The following is a 17,044-nucleotide window of genomic DNA, read 5'->3' on the forward strand; positions in this document are numbered from 1 at the left end:
TCCGTCCCGCTCACTCCTCAGCACTCCGCCCCACCTTCAGCTCCTCCTCAAACCCCTCCCCCGGTTCAGCCCCCCATTCCCTCCCCCCCCGCTCCGCTTTCGTTTTTCCCTCTGCCTCCGAACGCCGCCCAGGGGGCGGAGAACGGTGGTTTGCCGCGTCCACTCCCTTGCCTTGCGTCACCGCCAAACCCTGCCTCAACCTCCTCCAGTTTTGGTTCCCACACCACCCCCCCCAGCTCTCACGCTTTGTGTTCGGAGGGGGGGGCGGGGAAAGCCGGAAACCGGAGCAAGCTCCCTTGTTAGAAGCCGCCCCAGTTACATACCGCCTCGGCGGGGAGGGGAGTGCTCAGGCCCAATGGGCACCCATAGCCCAGGCCCGGATAATAGAACTGTGCAAGGCTCAGAGTTACCACTCCCGGGAATCAGAATATTTCCGAGAGCTCCTTCGACCAGTGGTCTCGCAGGGAAATCTGGTGCCTGCGGACCTGAGAGCTCTTTTCTCCAGTCTTTTGAGACCCGTTGAATTTAGGGTCTGAGCGGGAGAATGGAGGAGGCAGATTGTGGAGGCTCTCCCAACGCTTTGGGAGAAACCCCTCCACATCTCATGACACCGAGGGCTTGGTAATTTCTGAGGACCATCTTGTGGGCACCGGGCAGTGGGCGAGTGGGGCAGCTCAGGCAAAGGCGTTGTTCACAGAACAACTTAGGGAAACAGGGAAAGCTGCGGAGCGTGCTTTTTATAAGCTAGCTACTATCACCTCCCAGCTAGAAGAAAAAGAAATAAGGCAGGGCGCACAGGAACCTTACCTAGAATTTATAGAAAGACTCTACCGGTTCATTGAAGCGCAGGGTCCAGGAGAAAGGGAGAGAGAGGAGATGCTTAGGCAGATGGCTTATTACAATGCCAACACAGCGTGCAGGCGGGCCATCCGATCTCTCCCTCGAAACCCCCGACCTACAGTAGAAATGATGATCGAAGTGTGTGCCAGGACAGTTCCTCTACAAGACCCGAAAGCGTGCCCCAAAAGAGCCTCCGTAGCCTTCGCAGAGTATCCGACGTCAGGGGACACAGACACCAAAGCTGCCACCGCCACCAGACCAATGACACCGGGATCCGGGAGAAGGATGACGGCAGCTCACCCCTGCCACCTCTGTGGCAAAGTGGGGTACTGGTTGCCCCAGTGCCCTATGAAGCAAGATAGGAAGAGGAAAGAGGAGAAAGACCATCCAAATGAGTCCGGCCCCTCATCCCAAAGCAGAGGATGCAGAAGGAAGCTGAGTCACAGGTTCAGGCATGCTGGCGGCGGCAGAGAAAACCCTCCCAAACACCATAAGTTTCCTCAGATGTTTACTTCCTCCCCAATGCTGAGACTGCTGCTCCTACCCCTCTCATCACTGAACTACCTCTGGTTTATTAATCCCAACCTCCCTCCCCCATTTCTTCTCCTTCTCCCGAACTGGATTTATTATTTGGGGCAGAACCATCTGTTTAAGTATTTTGCGTTTAACTGTTCCCTTTTTGTCTTTTAGTACATTTCCCCAACTCACTTTTGATTTTCATCCTCCTAATTTGCAAGCTAGTCCGGAGAAAACTGACAGCGCCGAGTGCCACTGTCCCTTGCAATGTTCAGAAGACAAAGACACTTGTCGTGACCAGCCGCGAGTTCCTGCATTCTAAGCTTAATTTGGACTTTTCTCTTCATTTTAATTTTTATTTGGTAAAAAACGGGGAGATGTTGTAGTGTGTTGTTAAGTTTCTTGTGTTATTCCCCCAATTTATGTATTGTTCTCCCCTATTATGTGTAAAATGGTTTCGTTCCCCCAGCTTTTCCCGCCAGTGCTAGCCTGTCAGCTAAGTTGCTATAGTAACCGCTATTCATACTTGCCGATATGTAATTGCTCCTCTCCTGGTTTCCCTTATAAGTGAAAGTTGTTTCCTCCCTGGGCCCAGTCAATCACCCCCTTTCTCCTCCCAGGTTTTGAGAACCTTCTCCTCTCTGGAGATGGTGGCTGGCTGGGGTCCCAGGACACCTCCTTTACCTTTTGATTATTGGTCTCCATGGAGTGTCAGTTCTGTGAAGTTCATCCCCTCACCTTTCCCGATTGGTTCCGCCTGTACCCACCCCCCTCCTTTATAATCCTGTTTCACCCCCATGGAAAAACTTTTTCCCAGTTGGTTTCCCCGCGTTTGGATCCCACAACACCTTCAATAAACCGATGTTTAACCCCCGGGAAATGGTCAGCTCTGTTCCTCCCCAATACCAGCGGTGTAAGCCAGTCCGCAGCCAGCACAGCCCGAGGCCATCAGACGCCGAAGGGTGCTGGCCAGGAATTGCAGAGGGGCATCGGCCTTTCGCCCTCAGCTAGTCGGACTCTAAACTTCGGGCCACATATGCCCCCCTCTGCACTTTCTAAGGCTCACCAATATCCACGACAATTACCAAAAGGATGTTGGTTCACGTGTGTAGATAGGCCCTGGCAGGGCATCCCATCATGCCCTGAAGGTGGCCCATGTAGCAGTGGGTGCTCACTGTAATTGCCCCTACTGCCAAAGTGGTCATTAAGAAGAAGCAAAGGGGAACAAGATCTGGTCGTCATTATTGTGAAAGCTGTAGAAGTGATTTCACGCCTTAGAAGGCTGCGAAAAGGGTTTCAGCAGGTTTGTTTTCACCCCAACTGGCTTCAGCAATGCCATTGAAACAATTAGATCGGGTTGGATGTTGGCTGAGTAAACAAACTAATGCCACATCCACTGCAATCAGTGACATGTTGACCAATGTTAATAGTGTTAGACATGCTTCCCTTCCAAATAGAGCAGCAATTGATTTTCTTTTACTGGCACAAGGACATGGTTGTGAGGAATTTGAAGGATTGTGTTGTATGAACCTGTCTGATCATTCTGAATTCACCCACAAAAGCATACAAAAACTGAAAGATTTGAGAGCCCAAATTAAAGAAGATAGTGGGTCCTGGTTAGATGATTTGTTCCAAGAATAGAGCTTTGCACCTTGGCTAAAGGGAACTTTGCAAGATAGGTCTCCATGTATTGGGTGTTTTGGTAGTGATATTAATAGTAATACCTTGAACACTTCAGTGTGTGTGACGAGAGATGAACAAAACTGTCCAAGAAGTTTTTATCATACAAGAGAGAGAAGTAGGAAGTAGATTCACAGAAAGTACTCAAAATCTCACAGAGATGGTGGATGAAGGAATAGAAAGGGAGGAAGGTTTTGAGTTAAGACCCTGGAATCGACAAGAGATTTTTGAACAATGACTTGTAACTATTGTCAGGCATAATTTATGCCCTTTCCACGGACTGGACCTTCACAGCATTAAATTGCTGTGTTGCAATACAGCAATGCTTAGTGACAACAAAAACATGCTTTAAGCAGATAAGAAACAAAAATATTATAGTAAGGCTACAAAATGCAAGTAATAAGCGACACGATTGTGAAATTTTTTTTTAAGTGAACAGAGAGGGGGAATTGAGGGAATCCATAAAATTAGAGGGTTTTAGAAAAGCTGCAGAAGGCAGGCCTCAGATACATCAGATTTGTGAACAGTGCTAAAGCAACAGTCATGAGATAGGTCAGCAGAAAAATTATTTAAACTGTAGAAAAGGCAAGGGCAAATCAAACAATAAGCCTGTGTATTAATGCTTGTCTGAATAGCTCTCTAAATTGCAGAAAGTTTATCTAGGAAGATATTAGGAAGGTTAAAGCTTAAAAATGGAGCTCTTTGCATTGTGTCTTACAAACAGGTACTGTATTCAAAATAAGCAAGCATTGTTTTAACCAAAGCTACGTGTGCTTCTGGTGATTGGATTGAACTACTGTCAATATGCTTTTGCATTGTGTGATTGGTCAAGAAGCTTATAAAGTATGTTGTAACATTAAGTTTTCAGGCCTGCTGCCTGGATTGTGAGCTGCTAGCATCTTCCCATTATCATAATAATGTAATGAGACTAATACTGAAAAACTAAGTAGCTCAAGGCACTTTCCCAGTAGCCCCGTCCTGTTCCCATCTGTAAATAAACCCCCGACTGGCATAATTTCTGACTGGGCCTGAGGCAGGGGCTGCCATTCCTCATTTGTGGGGAGACCGGAGCTGCCAGAACCACACTGAGCCTGCAGGCACTGCCTGACAGCACTGCAGCCACTGGGACGGTCGCGCCCCTGAGGCTCAGCCACTCCCTCCTCCTGCTGCTGCTTTTAGGCACATGCAAAGCTCACTGTTAGGCCACGACGGTCTCTGCTTTTGCCCTCTTCCTGTCCCTGTGTAGGGATGGAGCATTGCTGTGCTTTCAGGAAGCTCTCTAGGAAAAACTTCAGCATTGCAAGCTCCTCTGCGCCCTCCATAGATGCGTGCTGTGGAATCCCTGACAGCTGCCTTCAGAGCATCCTCAAGCTGGCTCTTCAAAAACCAAGCATGCTCAGCATGACTTTGAACTCCATGGTGCTGTGCAACTGAAGCAGCAGGAGAGGGACCTTTGCAGCCTGAGCAGCCCTTGTTGCTCTCTGCCCATGCACATAACACAGCGCGGAAGAGAACGGCAGCAGGGCCCTGCATCTCCCCGGGCTCAGGATTTGTGCCACTTCAGCACAGGTGTGTAAAAAGTGACAAAGCCAAACTGTTTTTTAAGGGAAGGCAAAGCAAAGGGGTGAACTGGGAGGCAAAAAAGGGGATGGGCAGGGCCTGGGGGTTGGAGAGAGGGAGGGAGGGAGCTGCCAACAGGGAGGGAGATGACAGGAGCTCGTGGAGCTTCCCACAGCTGTGACCAACAAGAGCTGTGCCTGGAGTTCCAGTTGGAACCCTGCGCTCTGCAGGAGATCTCATCTTCCTTGGGAACTGGGGGTTGCCGAAGGACACGGGTTCTTCTGGTCCTGCAGACCAAGTTTGGCAGCTCTTGCCTCGAAGTTCAGCTGGATAAATTGGGTGATGAAGAAGGGGCACTCGTATTCCCTCAGGGCTTGAAGTGCTAGAGAAAAGAAGCACAGAGCCACTGTTAGAGGCCGGATTGCGGGAATCCAGAGAAACACTCCTGCCAGGGCCATTCCAGCCATCTCCTGCTATAGCCAGAAGGGAGGCGGAGACAAGGGCTTGGGCCAAAAGGGGCTGGCCTCGGCTCCCTCACACGTGCCTGAAAGCTCTCCGGGCTCTGCCCCCGCTGCCCCTTGTCTGCACAGGGAGCAGTGCCCTCGGCAGCCTGGGCAGGGATTGTAGCTCCGGAGCCGGGATTTGCAGCTGCCCCCGGCGGCCCCCGCTGGCACCCGTGCGGCTGCCCCCACTCACCCTGACTGAGGACCTGGAGCTCTTCCTTCTGCCCCATCATGAGCACTCCGGTGACCCCTGGCAAGACAGAGCCCGTGGCGGCGCCAGGCGGCACAGCTGCCCGACACGGGCAATGCCAGCCCTGCGGCCGCACGCCCTCCTGCCCCGGCAGGGCTCCTGCCGGGTCCCTGCCGCACGCTGCCGCCCGAGGGCACGGCTACGGGAGGGCGGTGGCAGCGCCGAGGGCGGGCGGGGCTGCAGCGGCCGGGGCGCGGCTCTCGCTGCCGGGGCAGCAGCCGGGCTGGGGGCAGGGAGGGGCGCGGGGCTGCTGGCTCACCGATCAACCTGATGGCCGCCTCTCGCAGGGGCCTCTGTGGGCTCTGCAGGTGCGGCAGGGCCCAGCGCAGGTGCTCGGCCGCTCGGCTCTCGTCCTGCAGCAGCTGCGGGGAGCGCCGGCAGGGAGGGCTCGGCGCGGGCTCTGCCCCTCGGCCGGGCGCTCCCTTCGCCCAGCCGCGGCCGAACCGGCCCGCACGGGCCAGGGCAGGGAGCGGCGTGTGGGGCGCAGGCTGGCGGGCCCGGCTGCGGTGCCGGGCAGGGGCACAGCTGCCAGCCCCAGCACGGGGGGCAGGGGGCTTCTCCAGCCTTCGGCTGGGCCTCCTGGGCTGTCCTTACCAGGCGCTCGGCGAGCTTCATCCGCTGCTGCTTCGTCAGACGCTCCTCCAGGTCCCTCTTCCTCTGGAAGTGGGCTGCACAAAGCAGGGCTTGGAAAGAGGCCTGGAGAGCAGCAGAGAGCCGCAGGTGGCACCACAGCCCAGGGCACAGGACCCACATGCCTGTGCCAAGGCCAGGGAAGGCCAGAGCCTGCAAGCTGCCAGGGCAGGAGGCAGCCCAGCTCCTTGCCAGGGATGCAGCAGCGTCACACAAAACCTGACCTTTGCCACAGCCCGGTTGTCATCGTGCCAGAGCAAGGAGAGAGGGAGCAGGCTCTGGGTCACAATTCTCATGCGAGGGTTTTCCCCCTCTTCCTCTACCAGCTCCATCACTTTGCAGAAGAGCTGAATGGAGAGCAGCTGCACCTGGCTGTCCTCCTGGAGGAAAGGAAAAGACCTCAGCACCAACCACTCCAGGCCCATCGGGGCAGAGGCCCAAATGTGCACAAGGCACAACATTTCTGGGCCGCGCCCAGTGCCATGGCTGGGGGCACAGAGCTTTACATTCTCCAGGTATGGCAGGAGTTGCTGAGCGAGCTTCAGGGCGGTGGCACTGGGTATCTTGAGGTCTTCCATGTGGAGGATGTGTGTGAGCACAGGGAGGATGATGGTGACCATTGCTACATCTGCATGTGCCAGCTGCTCCAGCAGGTGTTGACAGAGGCCGCGTATTCCTCCACTCTGTGTGCAAGGGCAGGCCATGCTGTGAAGCTGAGGACAGCCGCAGCACCAACAGCTGCTTGGGGCACTCGGGCAGCTGAAGTGAGAGGCAGGAGAGCTGGGAGCAGCTGCCTCTGCTGCCAAAGGCCAGCCAAGGCCAAAGGTCTGTGTTGCCCAGCCCCACGCTGTCAGCGTGTCTTCAGCCACTGCCCCTTCTCACCAGCGAGTGCTCCTTGCTGAGCACCACGAGGCCTCTGAGCTCCGGGTGCAGCCTGTCCCTGCACTCGCTCGGCAGGTGCCTGGACACAACCAACAGGGCACTGGCACTGTGCTTGGTCAAGTGCACACCCTGCAGGGCCGTGACAGCCTCCAGCCTTCCCTCAGCCACTGCCCTGACAGAGTCTGCTGCACGCTCTGGGGAGGCTGAGGTGACATCAGCCTCTGCCCACAGCTCAGCCGTACCCTCGGTTGTTGCGGTGCTGGTGTTTCTGTGCCCAAGGCCCAGGAACCTCCGCAGTTTCTGCAACAGAAGGAAGCGCCGGAACAGAGGGACATTCTGTGGCCTGTTCCGAGTGCGGCGCTGGGCCGAGCAGTGCCAGCAGGCCCAGCCCAGGTGGGGATGGCAGCAGGTACCTGTGCTGCTCTGTGGAAGCGGCCACGAGTGGGGTCCTGCTCTTGTGTCCCATCCTTGCCCGCATCTGGCAAAGAGCGAGTGCAGCCAGAGCTGAGGGGCTGTGGGAGAGGCCGGAGAACACGGCCCAGCCCTGCCATCCCCAGGCAGGGACAGCCCCCGGGTGCCCAGGGGACAGAGCACTGCCAGCGGGGGCAGCCCCAGCCCCTCTTGCATCCTGTCTGTGGGCACGTCCACAGGGGCACATAGAGGTTTGCAGTTACATTTGATCTTTTTCTCCACCAGCAGGCCTTACCAGCAAGTTCTGAGCCAACGTGGGGCTCTGCTGCCAGCCCAAATCTGTGCTTCCCTTGCCCAGCCTGAGTGCAGCTGGGGCATGTGCTGGCCATGGCTGGAGATTTCCATGGCCAAAATCCTCCTGCATTTACATCTGCCCATGGCTTTGCATAGCACAAATTACGACACATTCATCTCACTTGACAAATGTCATTTGTTATAAATTGCTACACCAGCACTGACAGCATATAACTATAGAGATCTCTGTTAAATTTTAAAAAATAATTTTTTTGATTGTTTCACGATACTATTTAGAAACATACAAATAACAACTTCTTTTAATAAAAACTACTCTGCAAACCTCTACTAAACACACAAAGATCAACGGAAATTACCAACTGAATTTATTGCATATTACAACAAGTGTACAACCCATATAGAGATACAAAACTATCAGTATCTCCATGTAATACCAAGAACTCGATAAATAGAATTCCTCCACTATACAACCCCAGACAAATTTAAATAGAACTATATACATATATAACCACCACAATATACAGATGTGAATATAGCTTAAATGTTACATATTACATTCAAGAATCAGATACAAAAAACCCCTATTTATAAAGAGACACACAGCACTACCAATCTAAATAACTGTACAACTGCATCAATAGAAATATACAGCTATACATCCAGATATATATGTAAATATAGCAGATATAGAAATAGATCAATATACAGCTAAAACTACAAAACCAGACATATATGCCAATACAAATACCAATATAGCTATTTAAAAAGAGATATACCAAAAACTACATCAATACAAATAGATACCTATACAACTGTATTATACTTATGGAAATCTAAACACGGATATTACAACGTACATAAAGAACTAGATACATATACACACAAAGATGTAACTGCAAACCTCTATGTATATGGGTCCATATATACATATAACATTCATAAATATAATATATATTAATAACTATATTATAATATGTTTAGAAATAGGCCTGTACAAATAGCAGGCTACATATGTACAAGTCCATATAATTATCCCTGTTCACATGCAAGTCCGTGTATCTTTAAACAGAGCTCCAAGCAGAGGGATCCCAGCTGCCCCATCTTCAAAGCCTCTCCCTCGGGCTCCTCCTCCCGTGCAGAGCAGCTCTCCTGGACAGCGACAGCAGATGGGGCATCCGGCAAGCAAAGGGAACACTGAGTGAGTGTGGGGACGTTTCCCTTGGCAGCAGCTGCACTTCCATCAGGGAAGAGGAAATGTCAGAGCCTCCCCAGGAGGGTCGGAAAGAGAAAGCAGCCGAGCGGGCAGGCTGTGGTGAGCGCAGCCGCGGCGGGACTGTCCCGCAGCCCCGGCAGTCCGGCAGAGCCGGCACAGCTCTCGGCACAGCTGCCTTGCCCAAAGACAGCCCCTGTGCCAGCCGGGGCAGCTGCGCTGAGCAGCCCCAGCACGGGCAGGGCCCGCTCCTGCCCCGCCGGGCAGTGCCCACGGCCACAGCCCACGGCAGCCTCAGCCCCAGCCTGCCTCCCCGGGCCTGTGGCCTCAGCCGGGCTCTCTGCAGGCTGGCAGCAGCAGGTCCCCGTTCACTGCTCTTGCTGCCGGCCTTCAGCTCCTCCCTGCTGCCTCCCGTCAGTCTCCGGCTGTCCTCTGAAGCTGTGGCAAAAGTGGAGGCTCTGGAATTGCTTCCAAGGCTTGGCAGAGCTGCAGTCCCAGAGCCCTCTGCGCTCCCTGCTGGCCCCGTCCATCCACTCAGCCCTGCCATGCTCTGGGTGAAGCCCCAGCCCTCTTCAGTTTCTTCAGCCCCTCACAGTCCTCTCACCCTCCTCAGTCCCTTCTGAGCCATCCCGTCGCCTGAGACCCGCCAGCCCTCAGCCTGTGCCACTTCCCTGTCACCTCAGTGCCACCATGGCCCTCGGCTGCCTCACAGCCCTCAGCCCCAGCAGCAGCTCAGGGTCACCGTCCCTTCGGCGCCACCGCCCCCTCAGCCCCCTCAGTCTCACCGTCCTTCAGCAGTTCCTCAGGGGACAGTGCCTGGGGCCAGCGGCAGCTCCCACCGCTCCAGGGACAGCAGGGGCTAGAAGTGCTGCTCCACCCGGCCCGGCCGCCAGCTCGGACCCAGCACAGGGACAGGGGACACAGGGGGCACCAGGGGAAAAGCAAGAGGTGAAAATGGCAGCCGAGGGGGGAAAGAGGTAAAAATGCAGCCTAGGCTTACACAGCTCCATCTATGCATCTAAACTTCCACATACCTCTAACTAAATAACTATGCATATTTCTAGATTTATATCTAAGCATCTAAATTAAAGTATCTAAATGTAGACGTCTAAATATAGACGTCTAAATGTAACTCTATTAATGTATAAATGTAAATCTCAAAATCTAGAAATGTAACTAATTCTATCTCATCTATAACAATATAGATCAATTTAACTATATAGATGTATATATATGCACCTATAAACACACCTCTGTAAATCTATAAATACAGCTATATGGATATAGAATTAGAATTGTAGAAATCTATAAATCTATGTGTACACAAAGGGATTCCAGCTGTCTCATGCTCACAGGGCTCTCCCTCTGATCCTTCTTCCCATGCAGGGCAGCCCTCCTGGCAAGGCAGATCAGCTGGAAGTCTGGGAAGCAAAGGGAACACTGGGTCAATATTGGCCTTTGTGCATCATTTGTCCCTTTGGAAGTAACTGTCCTTCTATCAAAGTCTGTAAAAGATGGGCCGAAAGGCAAAATCTCACTTGGCAATTTGAAGCCTGCTTTTCAAAGAGCCAGACTCCTTCCAAGAGTTTATAACTTCTGAAGTTTTGAAGTATCCCAATACACTGAAAGCCCTCGCAGTGCAAAGGGCCCCCATGAGAGCTTGAAACACAGACAGTGCCAGCTGCCACAAAGAAGCCCGGCCTGCTTCTTTCTCTGAGCTGACAGAGATCTCAGTCATCCCTGAAATGGCTGAAGCTGAAGGTTCTGGGAGCTGAGTTATGAACTAGCACTGTTCCCTGCCATCTGCAACCTGCCCTCTGCAGTGAGCCACAGCTCCTCCAAAACAACCACTAGCTCTGGGATGAACAGCTCTGTGACAAATGACCAGGTAATATTGATTTGGAATTTAGGTATTAGCTTATGGACGTTGTTAGTGATTATAAGCAATTAGAAATAACATCAGTTAGAACTCTTTTAGCTGCTTGTGATATAACAGAATCCATCAGCTTAAGTTTGCACTGTGTTGCTCATAGAAACATTAGTATAATAAATGTATTATCTATGGATCACTTATGGAAACAATTGTGTGATGAATGTATTGTGTTACAGAGCGTAGCAAAACATAAGGGGAAAAAAGGCTTGTGTGTAACCAAATACAGTGTAAGGCTGTCCACTGAGCAACCTGTTCAAGTGATAAAATAACCCTGACACAAACCAGAGCACCAGAGGACAATTAGAGAATATAATGTGAAATTTAGGGAGAACATACTAATGCCTTATTAGAGGATGTGAAACAGCAGGAAAGAGACACAAGAAGAAATAAAATATGTTGACCTGACAAACAGGATGTCATGCAGTAAACCTGAGTGTGCAGAAGTCAAACAAAGGAGTTCCCAAAACATCAGAAAATTCCCAAGAATGCTTGAAGAATTGATGAAACACATGAATATGCTTGCATCTCAGCAATGTAACACCATAAAGATAACACTGTTGCTACACACCAGGTGTTGTTTGGGTGTTAGCCCCAAGCACCACAGTGCTGCAAATATTGTCTTTTTTTATCCTGTTAGTATTAAACTTTTAGAAATTCTAAGAATTGAATTCTGTTTTTCACAGGTGTGAAGGAAAGAGCTCCCTAACAGGACTGCAGGCAGCATCAGCTTTGCTCAAGGATGCAGACCCAAAGTGCTCTCTCTGTACTTTAGTTCTCACTAATTTAAAGGGGTAATTTCAGTTTTTTCTTGAGCTCCTGGATTTGTGACTAATGATTTCCTTGGCCTCAGAGCTTCTCCTGCTTGTATTTTTAATGTATCTCACTACAGCTATCAGCAGAGTGGCACTACATTGATTTAATGCTTGGAGACAAAAAGCTCAGATTTCTACACTGACCTTTTTCTGGGCCTTTCTTCTCTTGCTTCAAGAGTCACTCAGTGTTGCCTCCAGAGCACTGACATCCTGCAGCAAACTTATCCACGGACATCAGCACAAAACTGGGACACCTGGCTTGGTGACACAACTGCCACAAGGTCAGGTTTATTCCCTGCTCTCTTGCCCCAGCACAGGGCTCAGTGTCAGAGCCTCTGGAGAAGCATGGAGGGCAGGTCTCAGGCAGCTTGTGCCCGTGCAGGATTTGCACTCAAGGCAGCAGGAAGCACCAAGCCTGCCGACAGGAACTCAACCCTTCTCATCTCCCTTCCTGCCAGAGGCAGGCTCAGAGCAGCCATCTCACCCCTCTCTAAACCAGTGGGGCCTCTGTCCTTACCAAGCTCCTCGGGCTCCTGGGAATTGTTCCTGCAGCTCTCGGTGCCAGGCAAAGCTCCCTCTGCTGCAGTTCTGTCCGCAGGCTCCCCTCCTGAAGACTCAGGGGCAACATTAATATTCCCCTTGAAAGAGAAACAGAAATGAAGAAACCCTTCTCACCACCTACACAAAACACCTGGTCCACCAACTCCATGGCTCAGACACTTAATCCCTTCTTCCTAACAACAACTTGGGGCCCCAAAGCTATTCAACAGTCAGAAAAATTGCCTTCTCAAACACAGTCCAAAAGCTGTCAGAGCTGACAGTGTTGAACATGGGGCTGACACTGAACACATGGAATGGCTGCTAAGGAGGAGTCCTGCCAGCTCCTGGCACAGGGATGTGCTCCTTCCTCCACAGCCCTGAGCACAGCAGTCTCATCCAGGCTGCAGCTTGGCAGGCACAGCATGGGAACACACACCTCTTCCCACAGAGATGCCCAAGAGCAAGGGGAATGAGCTCTGCAACATGGACAGCAAGACTGGCCAGTTTGCCCAGCTGAGGATTTCCCAGATGGAAACTGGACTGCAGGCAGCAGCTTACTGAGAGGACAAGAAAGCTGCAGCTGCAGCCCAGCCCCAGCCACGGCTCTGGGAGCGCCTGCACGCACGGCAGGGCTCACACAGCAGCAGCAGCTGCAGCCCAGCCCTTGCTCTGCCTTGGCCTTCCCACCCAAAAGAGGCACAGTCCACACCTGCTGCAGCTGCAACAGAGGCACCTCTGGCATGCCCCTCCCTGCATGGGACACTTGGTCTTCAGTGCCACTTCTCCAAACACTCTTCTCTTCTCTTCTTTCCCATCAAACAAAGCCTCTTAGAACGTACAAAGCTTCCACTTCCTCACCACAAATGCTCCTGCATCAGGGGTTCTTCCCAGGAAAAGGAGCACCCAAACTTGGCCAACATAGGCTCACACCTTTTCATCCTTACTCACGGATGACATTTTCATTCTCTCTTCTTTAGGAAGTCATGCTTTACCAGGCAAAACCTGCCTTGTCCATTCACAGCTGAACTCCAGAAGCTTTTCCTTCTCAGCCATGCAACAACATTCACAAGTTCTCAGTCCAGCCCCTTTCTTCCCTGTCCAATGCAGTTGCCCAAGCAGAGGGAAAAAACATCTCCATTGTCTCAAGCACCATGTCCAGATCCGGCGGTGGCAATTCCTCTTTCCCAGGAGTATTCCACAGCCAGCTGTGGCTGTCCATGCTGCAGAACCTGCACTGGCAGGTGGAGTGCTGGGGGCTGAAGTGTCTGGCCTGGCTGCAAGAATCCAAACACATTGGTCAGGCTCCATGATGTGTCTTTGGGACGCAGAGCTCTAGTGCTGCCTTGGATCAAACATCACAGGAAGCACACAGCAACCTCCGTTCCAGAAATGTATTCAGACTTCCCCGGGGATTGAAGGAGTGAGTTCTTCCTCTTAAAAATATTTATCCGAATTGACATGTACATAGATTAAAGCATGGACTGGAAATCTGATATAGACACACACAGAGACACAGACACACACAAACACCTATAATCACAGCTTTTTGCATCTTCCCAGCAGCTTTGGGATTTGGCTACATTTGGTTTCTCATCACAAAAGACCACAGAAAATGGATTCACCCAGGAAGAGCCCAGATCTGTAGACATGCATGCTAAACTTGTACTGTGAGTTTATTCTATAAACAGCCTTGAGGGTAAGGCCATATTCTTCAGCTGCAGCTGTTGTGGGGCACACGGAGCTCATTTCAATGGCATGGCTTGATTTGCAGGGCAGGCAGTCTTAAACATCTGCAATGTCCTATCAGAGTCCCAGTTTGGCATTTATTCAAAGAAAGAGGAGAGTGCACCTAACACTGGCCACTTGTTAGGCAATATCTTTCACCGTGCCCTTGTACCCCTACAGAGAGTCAGTCTGCAAAATGCCCAGAACACGCTCCAAATCTGCAGCGAGGACAGGAAAATGAGGCAGAGAATCTTTCTGTTTTCAAGGTACCCCTTCCTAGGCAACTTGACACTTTCTAACTGCTTCTCACTTGAGATCTACCCATGATAGAGCACTGCAGGAAAACTCTTGAAAAGGGTCATTAACCAGGAGCTGCTTGGAAAGCAAGGGTAGAAGCTCTTTCCCTCCCTAATGGGCTGCGGGCTGGCAACTGCTGCTCTGAAGATGTGCAGCTGCTCCTCTCTGGAGAGGCCATGGAAGGGTTGTGATGGTCTATGGGTACCAGAGGAACGATGAGCTCAGGTTGGCATTTAAGCTCCACGGGAACAAGCAGAATGAAGAGCTCACAGTGGAGATGAAATTTGCCTGTTCTTGGCTCCTCTGGTGAAACGCCAAGATGTCCAGATGAAGCAAACACCTTCTCCCAAGAAGCTAGGAAAACCTCAGAATCCTGAGCACCTGCACTTAGCCTGGAATGGTGTGGAGGCAGCTCTAAATGCTCAGGTGAGGCAGCACTGAGGTCCTGGTATGAGAGCGCTGTGTAGCAGTGAAGGAAGGAAAAGGGAAGCAAAGGGAAGGCTGGGTCACTATTGGTCTTTGGGTGTGCTTCCCGTGGCGGCAACTGTACTTCTGTCAGGGAAAACAAAAGCTCCCTGAATTGTTAAAACTGAAAATCACGGACAAAGACTCTCTAAGTAGTCAAAGTTAGAAAGTGGTATATGTTCATTATGCTGACGGCCGGCACAGGGGAGGATCATTCCCAAAATGCGTGACTGCTGGCCAGGCTCGGCTCTGCACGGCACAGCAGAGCAGGTTCCAGCAGGACAGGGAAGGGCAAGGCAGGCAGGGAAGGGCAGGGCAGGGCACTAGGAGCAGTGACAGGCTCTGTCCCCACGCTGCATGCCATGCCTGGGTAACCATCAGGGACAGAGAGGAAGGACATTGCCCTGGCTTGGCTGGGGAAAGGATGAAAAGCGGGACTTGGAAAACATTAATTTGGACTCCTTTTTAGCAGACTAGCTGGTTTTATCTCAGCATGTCCTCCTGTCTTTGGCAGAGTTGGCACATTTCTCGTGATTTGGAGTCAGCTACAGCAGCAGGAAGGGGCAGCAATTTTGTCAGCATTGGCATCAAAGCCAAAGTGCTGCCCCGTGGATGGATGTTGCTTTCTTCAAAGCATTTCTGGCCTAGAGTTGTAGTGAACTCACACTGGTGTCTTCCCAAACAGCGTTGCTATTTTCTTGCCTCAGGAATCACCTTTTCCTTTTCTTCCCCCCATCCTGGGAGAGCTCCAATGCAAATGCCTCCTGCAGCCAACTCCTGTCACTGTAGACTGACAAAGGAGATCTTGCAATGGAGAGAGACTCCCTAGAGCTGCTGTGGGGAGCTGAAGGGGGAAGCTTTGTCCCTTAGTCTTGAAGTCTTCTTGGGGAGCTGCTTGTGCTCTGGGGGACAGACACCAATGATTTTTATCTAAGGCTTGCAGTTCATTCCTGAGCTTCTTGACACACCACAGAGACTTTGGGGTTGTCGTATTGGCAAACCAATTTCAGTCTGGGCACTTCTTGAAATGCTTCAATTATCCTTTTTTTCACTTTTCTGCAGAAATATTGTCATCATCTATTCCTTCCAGAGTATCTTTTCCTACTTTTTGGAGAATTCCTTTTTCTGCCCTCCCAGATCAGCCCAATTCCCAGGGCTGCTTCCCAAAGTGAGGTGTAGCCCATGGTCTCCACTCTCCAGCCGGAACAGAAAGAAAGCACAGAGTTTACTGTTGTGGGAGAGGAGCTTCTGCCTGCCTTCCCTTTGAGACAGGTTGGTGTGTTCTCATTTGATAAAGGCAGGTTTAAACTTTGAAGCAGTTGTGTTTCGAACTGTTCCCTTTTTGAGCTCTTCTGCGGGTATCGTTGCACAAAAGGCCTCTTGGTGGGAGCTCCCTGTGGCAGCTTAAGGAAGGAGGTTGATATTTCAGGGTTGTGGCTGCTGAAAGCAGCTGGTTTTCAGAGGTGTCCAGAACTGGGAGTGGCTCCTTTTCTCACCTGCCTGCAAAAAAGGAAGTTGCAAAGTGGGAATTTCATTTGTGGAGATGGCCACCAGGGGTGTTTACCAAGAGCTGGGCTGGCAGAGAAGCAGGTCTCGTGCTAAACTGGCTGTATGTTTGTTTTGATGGTGGGGAGGGTCAGAGATGCAGACACAGACACCAGCTGAAGGAACAGTGTAATTGACTGTAATGCAAAAGTGCAAAAAAGATTCAGAAAAGGATAAGCTAAGCAATGAACCTCAGCATTATTACAAAACGGTGCCTCTGGTTATTAAGGAAGATACATCGCCAGGTACCCCAATGCTTTCCCCTTCATCCAGTGCTGCACATCAGCTGGGGGAAGCTGTCCCAGTCCAGCCCTGCAGAGCCACGGCCGAGAACCGGGAATCCTGCGGTGCCTCCACCTTTGGCGGCCACGAGGCTCCCGAGTGCGCTGTGAGAGTAGCCCGGCTCTGACAATGCTGGGCGAGCAATGTGCCCGAGCTTCTGCTGGGGGCACAGCTGGTGTCATTCTCCTCTTGGTTTTCTCCCCGAACCTGGCCAGGGCTCAAGGAGGAACCAAGGCCAGGTGTGACCGTGTCCGTTTTCCTCAGGCAGAAAGATGCAGACGTATTTCACCAGTGAATGGATGCAACAGTATTACTTTGACAGTAATACTTGGTTAAGGAGCAGAGACATAGAACATTGGGTTGGAAAGATCATCTAGAGGGCAGCTTTGGCTCAGGTCCTGTTGTTGAGGCTTCAGTCAGGGTCTGTTGTTCAGGCCTTAGTCCTTTGGTATTTTATGGTGCACATCAATGCTGTGCAGAGCTGGAAACAAACAAGTCTGTCTTTAGCACATTTGAGACAGGGAACAGGATTAGCCCTGCAAGGCCAGGCTGGGGCCAAGAGCAGAAGGCCAGCACCCTTCTTTTGCCCACAGGCAGCCCTGCAGACCAAGCAGCCCCTCCTGCCCAGGGGCTGAGGTGTCCGAAGCT

This window comes from Zonotrichia albicollis, chromosome 7 (assembly GCF_047830755.1).
Source record: "Zonotrichia albicollis isolate bZonAlb1 chromosome 7, bZonAlb1.hap1, whole genome shotgun sequence".
Lineage (NCBI taxonomy): Eukaryota > Metazoa > Chordata > Aves > Passeriformes > Passerellidae > Zonotrichia > Zonotrichia albicollis.